This window comes from Chrysochloris asiatica, unplaced genomic scaffold (assembly GCF_000296735.1).
Source record: "Chrysochloris asiatica unplaced genomic scaffold, ChrAsi1.0 scaffold00208, whole genome shotgun sequence".
NCBI classification, from domain to species: domain Eukaryota; kingdom Metazoa; phylum Chordata; class Mammalia; order Afrosoricida; family Chrysochloridae; genus Chrysochloris; species Chrysochloris asiatica.
The window spans coordinates 4,062,096-4,070,022 of NW_006408726.1; the positions used below are offsets into that span (position 1 = coordinate 4,062,096).

Here is a 7,927-nt window from a genome sequence, read left to right on the forward strand (position 1 = left end):
AAACTCACCAGCCACACCCTGAAAACCCTACACAGGGCCACTAAGAGTTGGAACTGGCTCTGCAGCGGCACTTAACAACAACTATTATAAAAAGTCAAGGAAAGTTTACCATACTAGATGAAACATTCTTTGATGATTGCCAGGGGTGGAAGGAGACTGGCTAGAGAATAGACATGTGTTAACTTGGGTGAATGGAAAATAATATATAGTAAGATGGAGCTCATGAAAATGATACTAGTGGAAAACACTGGCAGGAGTGTGAAAGCTAAAGGCCAAACACAGGTAAACATTGTTATATACACTTGTAATAATGATAAACTACAATTAGATGTCTGGGTAGATATGCAAGCTGAATGGGTGTGGGACAGAGTGGGAGTATATCCATGAATGTATTTAAGTTTGACAGATAATATCTGTACATATGCATTTAGCTTTGTGACAATTATACCCATTGATGTAGTGGAGCATATGGAAGACAAAGTTATGAAAGCATCTTAGACATAACCAAACATCTAGAGAAATGAGCTTCTTGGCCTGAGGTTCTCAGGACCACGGTCTCAGAGACACCAAAGTCAATTGGAATAACACAGTCCAGAAAGACAATATTCTACATCCAAGTGTGGTCTTAAAAACTTGTGAGTGGTCATCTTAGGTCTCTTGCTTTTCAGAGGGAAAAAGAGTGAAGAAAATGTAAGACACATTTAAACAAGTAGTACAATGGACTGACTAATGTATCATGCAAACATCAATATCCATGACCCTGAGACCAAACATGCTAGATGGTACCCAGCTACCAATTGCTCTGACAGGGATAATATTATAATTTGGTTGCAAACTGGAAGGTTAGCAGTTCAAATCTACCAGATGCTCCACAAGAGAAAAATGAGGCTTTCTGCTCTTGTAAAGATTTACAGTTTCAGAAACCCTGTACAGGGTTATGATGAGTTGGAACCAACTCCACAGCACATAGCCACCATCACCAGACAGTGGGAGTAAAATATGGCACAAAGCTCAAAATCACAAAAAAAAGAAAAAGAAAAAAAAAAAAAGAGAGAGAGAAAAGAACCAGGTTTACTGGTCATATGGAGACTGGTAGAACCCTTGATACTTTGGCCCTAACTATCTTTTAGGTCTGAAAAAAAAAAAAAAAAATCATATACCTGGTTCATTTTTTAGCCTAACAATAGACAGGTCTGTAAAGGGAACCATAACACTAGGTATGTATAATAATATAATAAAGAATAGTAAAGAATTTGAGATCAAAAGGGTAGCATTTACCCAAGAACATCATTTAGAAGGATTAGGGAAGAAGGAGGAATGGCAACAGGAAAGACAGGAAGGAAGTAGGATAAGTGACGATACACTGTAAGGATTACTATTAGGGACATGAAACAAAATGTGTATGAATTGTTGAACGGAAAACTGATCTACCCTGTAAACATTCAGCCAATTAGCAACACAATTTTTTTTTTAGTAAAAAGGATAATAAATGATACTAGCAAAACGGATAATGATACAAAAATAACAGAAACAAGATTCATAATTCACACCTATTATTAATATGTTTAGAAGAAAAACCTAAAACTATAATGATCACTGAAAAAATATAGAAAAACTTGAGGATCCTAAATTTTGGTATAACTATTTTTTTTTTAAACACCCCAAAATGCAAAAAAAAAAAAAAAAGCAGAAGATAAGTCAGACTGCTTGCTCTGGAGGGAGGAAAAAAAAAAAAAAATGACAACAATTTATTTAACAAGGGACTCTAACACTTATAGAAAACTTTGAAACCTCAACAACAAAAGGACAAATAATCTAAAATAAAGTAGGCAGAAGACATGAACAGAAACTTTATCAAAGATTCAGGTGGCAAACAAACACATGGAGAAACACTCGCTTTATTCTAGTTCACACTCTGGTCCTTGATTCTGTTGCAGTTGCTCTTCTGCTACTTCTCTGATGTTACAGTTCTCTGTCTTTGGGCTGAGGTGGTTCAATACTTGGGGATGTCAGGACTCACTCTTGGCTCTTCTTCTCTGATAGTAGTGAGATCCCCTCTCCTGCTTCTGAGATGGGTCATTTTACACACATGTTAGAGTTTTAAGTTTTTACATTTACAATGAGCTGTGCTGACATCCAGAACTGATTCATGCCATTCTATCAGCATCTTCTCCCACTTTCTCTTATTCAGATTCAGCAGGGCAGAAATGTTGTTTAGTGGGAGTTAAAGACTATGGCTAGAAGAGACTTTAGATAACTCACTACAGCACATGTCTGATTCAGTAATCTCACTGCAGGGCTGCTTCACAGAGAAATAAGAGCTACAACACAAATAGACATATGCACATCCATGTTCATCACAGCATATCAACAATAGCAAAAGACAGAAACAATCTAAGTGTCCATTCAGTGGCTGAATGGATATACAGACCATGGTCATGAATACAATGGCATACTGGTGGTTGGTGGTTATGTACCGTGGAGTCGGTTCTGATTCATAGCCACCTATATAGGGTTTCCGAGGCTGTAAATCTTTACGGGAGCAGAAAGCCTCATCTTTCTCCCGCAGAACAGCTGGTAGTTTTGAACTGCTGACCTTGAGGTTCACAGCCCAATTCTTAACCACTACCAGAGCTCCTTTGGCATACTATTCAATGATAATAATGATGAATCCAGGAAAGAGTTCACTCACAACATGGATAAATCAGAAGAACATTATGCTGAGTGAAATAAGTCAAACACAATAGCCTCTCTTTGATGATTATTAGGGAGAAGACAGGTCACGAGAAGCAACAACTAGATAACTGTTGCTGTTGTTGTTGAGTTGGTTTAAACTCATAGAGACCCTGTATAGGATTTCGAAGGAGCAGCTGGTGAGCTTGAACCACCAACCTTGCAGTCCAGCACATTAATCCACAGACAGGAATTAATTCCTCTGAATGGAAAGACAGTATGAGGGAAGTCAGATCAATGTGACCAAAGCAAAGAAGAAACTGAGTGATACATAACAATAAAGGACAACTATGATAAATGCTATAAAATATGCAACCCTGTAACAACAGCAATTATTGTTGTTGTTGTTAAGTGCCATTGAGTTGGTTCCACCTCATATTGACCTTGTGGTTCTCAGTCAATCCAGTGCTGATCCTACAGCACCACACCAGGAGTCTAACAACAACAATAGCTAGCAGTAATTTGTGTGTACATAAATAAGAGTCTTGGTGTGGCACTGTAGAATAAGCACTAGACTAAGCAATATTTTTGTACTGCTAGATTGACAGTTCAAACTCACCAGCTGCTCCTCAGAAACCCTATACAGTGTGGCTATGAGTTGGAACTGACTTGATGGAATTTAATAACAGCAAGAAAAAATAGGTACATACTCAACTGTATGCTAACTAGGTGAGGAATGTCATATGGTCATACACCCACATACATATTTAGGTATGGTGGTAGTCATTTCTACATACATAATTATAAATGGCGCATGTATGCTCATATTGTTTTTGTTGTTGTTAAGTGCAATCTAGTTGGTTCTGACTAATAACAACCCTGTATAGGGTTTCAGAGGAGCAGCTGGTGAGCTTGAACTGCTGACCTGGTGGTTCAAATCAACTTTGCAGTCGACCACATTAACTTACATTGTCACACCAGGATCCCTATTGTTGTTGCTGTTGTTAAGTGGTATTGAGTAGGTTTAAACCCATTGCAACCCTGTATAAGGTTTCCTAGGAGTGGCTGGTGAGCCTTAACTGCCGACCTTGCAGTTCAAACCAAATTTGAAGTATAGCACATTAACTCACAGTGCCACACCAAGACTCCTATATATGAGGGTAAATAAAAAAGTATTGTTATAAAATCATGGAAATCTTTTTTAAGCAAAATATCAAATGTGAAGTTACTGCTTCTCCATCTAAGTGTATACAGTTCTGAAAGTGATGTTTCCATTTCTATAACTGTTCTCAGAAGAATTTTGAGCTCTTTTGTGTAAACAACACCAAAATGGCATTTTGAGAATCCATGAGGGACTCAAATTGTGTTTTGTTAGTTTAGAGAACAAAAAGAAATCTGAAGAGGCAGGATCAATGTTATAGGGTAGATGTGGAAAGGTATTCTAATAAAATTCTCACAGGACAGCCTTTTCTATCCTGGAAGAATGAGCAAGTGTATTGTTGTGATGGGGGAAAACAAACAAACAAACAAAAAAATATATATATATACACATCTTCAGTGCAACTTTCCTGTCCTCTTTCTCACCAATGAAGTTTTCAGTTTTTAAAGATTCATCTTCCTAATAAGTTTCCATGATTGTTCTGTGTCCTGTGAGAAACCCTATCAAGATGACCCTTTTGAAATCCCAAAAAATAGTCATCAAAACTTTCTGAGCTGACCTCTCTTACTTGGGAAGCCACTATTTTAATTGGACCCTGCATTATTGTTTGCTTGTTTTTTAATCTGAAGGCAGCCTAACAAGATTGAGACAGATATATTACTGAAATAACGTGTCAGCAGCCATCTATTGATCACATAGATAGATTTAAACACATTTTGTTTGGAATAAGCCTGCACATATATGAACTAGAACCCTAGTAACAATCATTTTTTTTTTACTTTCTCTCAAATAATAGAACACATGGAGAACAGTTATAGAAACTACTTAGACTTCAGGACTAACCCACTTGACTCAAAACTAAGGACCATAGTCCTGGTGGACACCTAAGCCAAAAGGCAAAACATAGTTTATAAAGATAATTTCTACATCCTATTCTGGTAAGTTGCATCTTGGGTCTTAAAAATTTACAAATGTCCATCTATGAAGCAACCATTCATCTCCTCATGCCTGAAGCAAAGGAGAACTAAGAAAAATGAAGGCTCAAGGAAGCAATTGGGGTCCTGGTGTGGCATTGTGAGTTAATGTGCTAGACTGCAAGGTCGGCAGTTCAAGCCCATTAACCACTCCTTGGAAACCCTATACAGAGTCATTATGAGTCAGAATCGACTCGATGGCACTTCACAACAACAGAAAGGAAGCAATGAGTCCACAGGAGTAATAGCCTACATGATCCACAGCCTCTTCTTGCATGTTACCTGAAAGAACTAGATGGTACCTGGTGACCACATATGCAATCCTGAAACAACAGCAATAACTAACAATAATTTGTGTGTACATAATATGCAAATACTCATTTGCATGCTAAATAGGTGAGAAATGATGTATGGGAATACACCCACATACAGATATAGGTACCAACCCCTCTGACCACACTGAACATGTGTGCAATAAAAGGGCTGGGTCAGAATGGGCACAAATATGTAGAACAAAACCCAAACTTTAAAAAAAAAAACAAAAAATGACCAGACTTACAGGTCTAAAAGAAACTAAATTAATCCCAAATGCCATTGAGTAAAGGAGCCTGGTTCAGAATGTATGCTTTCTAACACCCAAATGGGTGCTCTGTCCTCTGCTCTGAGTTACCTTCATCACTGGAGTAGGATCATCTGGATATTCTTTAATGCAAGCCCATCAATAAAGAAAACAGCCTTGTTCTGGGGTTAATGGCTCTTCATATTATGTGGATACTGCTTTTACTTGTTTGCTTTGAAGGCAATATCATGGTAGTTTTCTTTCAGCTAAAAGTACTAGCTCTCTATTCAATAGGGAATATTTTGTTAAAAGGATCCAATATTTAAGATTAGGTGCTTTTTCCCCCCTTTAAAACAGAGATAAGCATTGGACAAAGAAGTGTTATCTTCTTTATATATATGCAAGTAGGAAACTGAATCCGCATTCTTGTAAACCTGAAAGAGTCAGATTACAAACATTTCTTAGTCCATTGGTTCAAATCTCAACCAAATGTAACTTTTTTTTTTCTTGAAAGGCAGATGTGGTAATGCAGAAATATTACTATGAGGATCTAGAGAAGAAAAATGTACAGTTTGTACTTATATGGCAATGAAACAATACAAAACTGTGTATTAGCTCATCATGAATTATGAGTCCAATGAGACAAGCCTTTTTTTTTTTTCTTACAAGGATGAGTGTGTGACATTAATATCATTGTGAATAAGAAAGATAGTGTGTGCCTTGATGTTACAGAAGAAAACACAGATATAAAAATCTAATACAAATATTTTCATCCAAGATTGAAGTGAAGGCATAAAGCTTACAATTGACAATGTGGGCATAAAAATATCAATCTGCAATATAATTATAAGTAAAATGGTTGTTAACTTTTACAATGGCTGTATATATTTATGTAATGTCAAAGCATACACATTACGGATCTTTATATCAACTTTTATACTGGAATTCTGAAAAGAACACCACATATTCTGGAGCTTCTTATACAATAATAGAGAGGCTATGATCATAAGCATCCCTCAAATGCACTGATTGTATCTCTGAGTGTGTAAATGTCATGTGTGCTATGTGCACAGACTGACTAATGAAAGCATGAACAACTCACCAGAGACACCAGACATGTCCAAAATAGTTAACAACTGACCCTTAGCAAAAACAATGTTAAAATACTACTGTTACATTCAAACACCGCATGTGTCTCCAGTTTGAGAATGTCAGGGGCGCTGACAACTTATGTAGGACGGTCCAACCCAAAGAGTGTCTGGCCCAGGCCTAGGAAGGCTGAATTCAAGTCTAGACCAGCAATCACTTTATGTTCTGGGTCCTCATTTAGAACAAGACGACAATGGCAGGTTGCTATCAAGTTGGCCCTGGATTCATGATAACCCCACGCACAACAAAATGAACATTGCCTGATCCTGTTTCATTCCTATGGATGAATACAGACAATCTACTGTGTGAAAGTAGATTGCCAAGCCTTTCTTGCTAGTCCTTGTTAATCCGGAAGCTTTGCTCACACCTGTTCAGAATCATACAACACACAAGCTTTGACAGACAGATTGGTGATTGCTGTGTATGAGGTATACGGACCAGGAATCAAACCTACTCTTTCACATGGAAGGGCAAATTCTACCACTGAAACACTACTGCTCCCAAAGTGTATGCTGAGATCTAAAATCACATGAAAAGTTTTTTGACAGAACCACTGGAAATTATGTCTCACAATGAATGCTATCCCACTCAAAGAGATAACATGAAAAGGTGGTACATGTATTCCACAAAAGAAATTTGTCACAATCCTCAGTGGCAACTCTCCTGGAGGGCAGCACAGGGTAGAGGAAGCAATAGAGCAAGTTCAAATGCTGACTCTTGTCACCAGCCATGTAACTTTAAGTAAGTCACTTAAGCATCAATTTCTCTGATATTCCATTTTGTTGCTGTTAGGTGCCATGGAGTTGATACCTTATGCACAGCAGAAAAAAACACTGCCCGATCCTGGGCCAATCTCACTATTGTTGCCACGTTTGAGCCCATTAATGCTGCCACTTTGTCAGTTCATACTGCTGGGGGTCTTCCTCTTTTTCTCTGACCCTCCACCTTACCAAACATGATATCCCTCTCCAGGGACAGGTCCCTTCTGATCATATGGCTGAAGTATGAGAGACAAAATTTGACTATCCTGGGCTCCAAGGAACACTCTGGCTGCACTCCTTTCAACACATATCTGTTGGTTCTTTTGGCAGCCCATGGCACTTTTAATATTCTCCTCCAACACCATAACTCAAATGCATCAATTCTTCCTTATTCACTGTCTAGCTTTTGCATGAATATGAGGTTATTGGAAAATACCATGGCTTGGGTTAGGTGCACCTTGGTCTTCAAGCTGACATCTTTGCTCTTCAACACTTTAAAAAGGTCTTGGCAGCAGATTTGCTTAATGCAATAGGTTGTTTGATTTATTAACTGCTGTTTCCATGAGTGTTGATAGTTGATCCAAGAAGAATGAAGTCCTTGACAACTTCAATCTTTTCTCTGTTGATAAGAATGTAGTTTATTGGTCCAGTG

The 7,927-nt window shown here is 37.9% G+C and overlaps 1 pseudogene; it reads left to right on the forward strand.

Annotated features, from left to right (window-relative positions):
* The first annotated feature begins 213 nt into the window (after positions 1-213).
* Positions 214-7,927, forward strand: part of LOC102834628 — a 65,019-nt pseudogene continuing 57,305 nt past the window's right edge.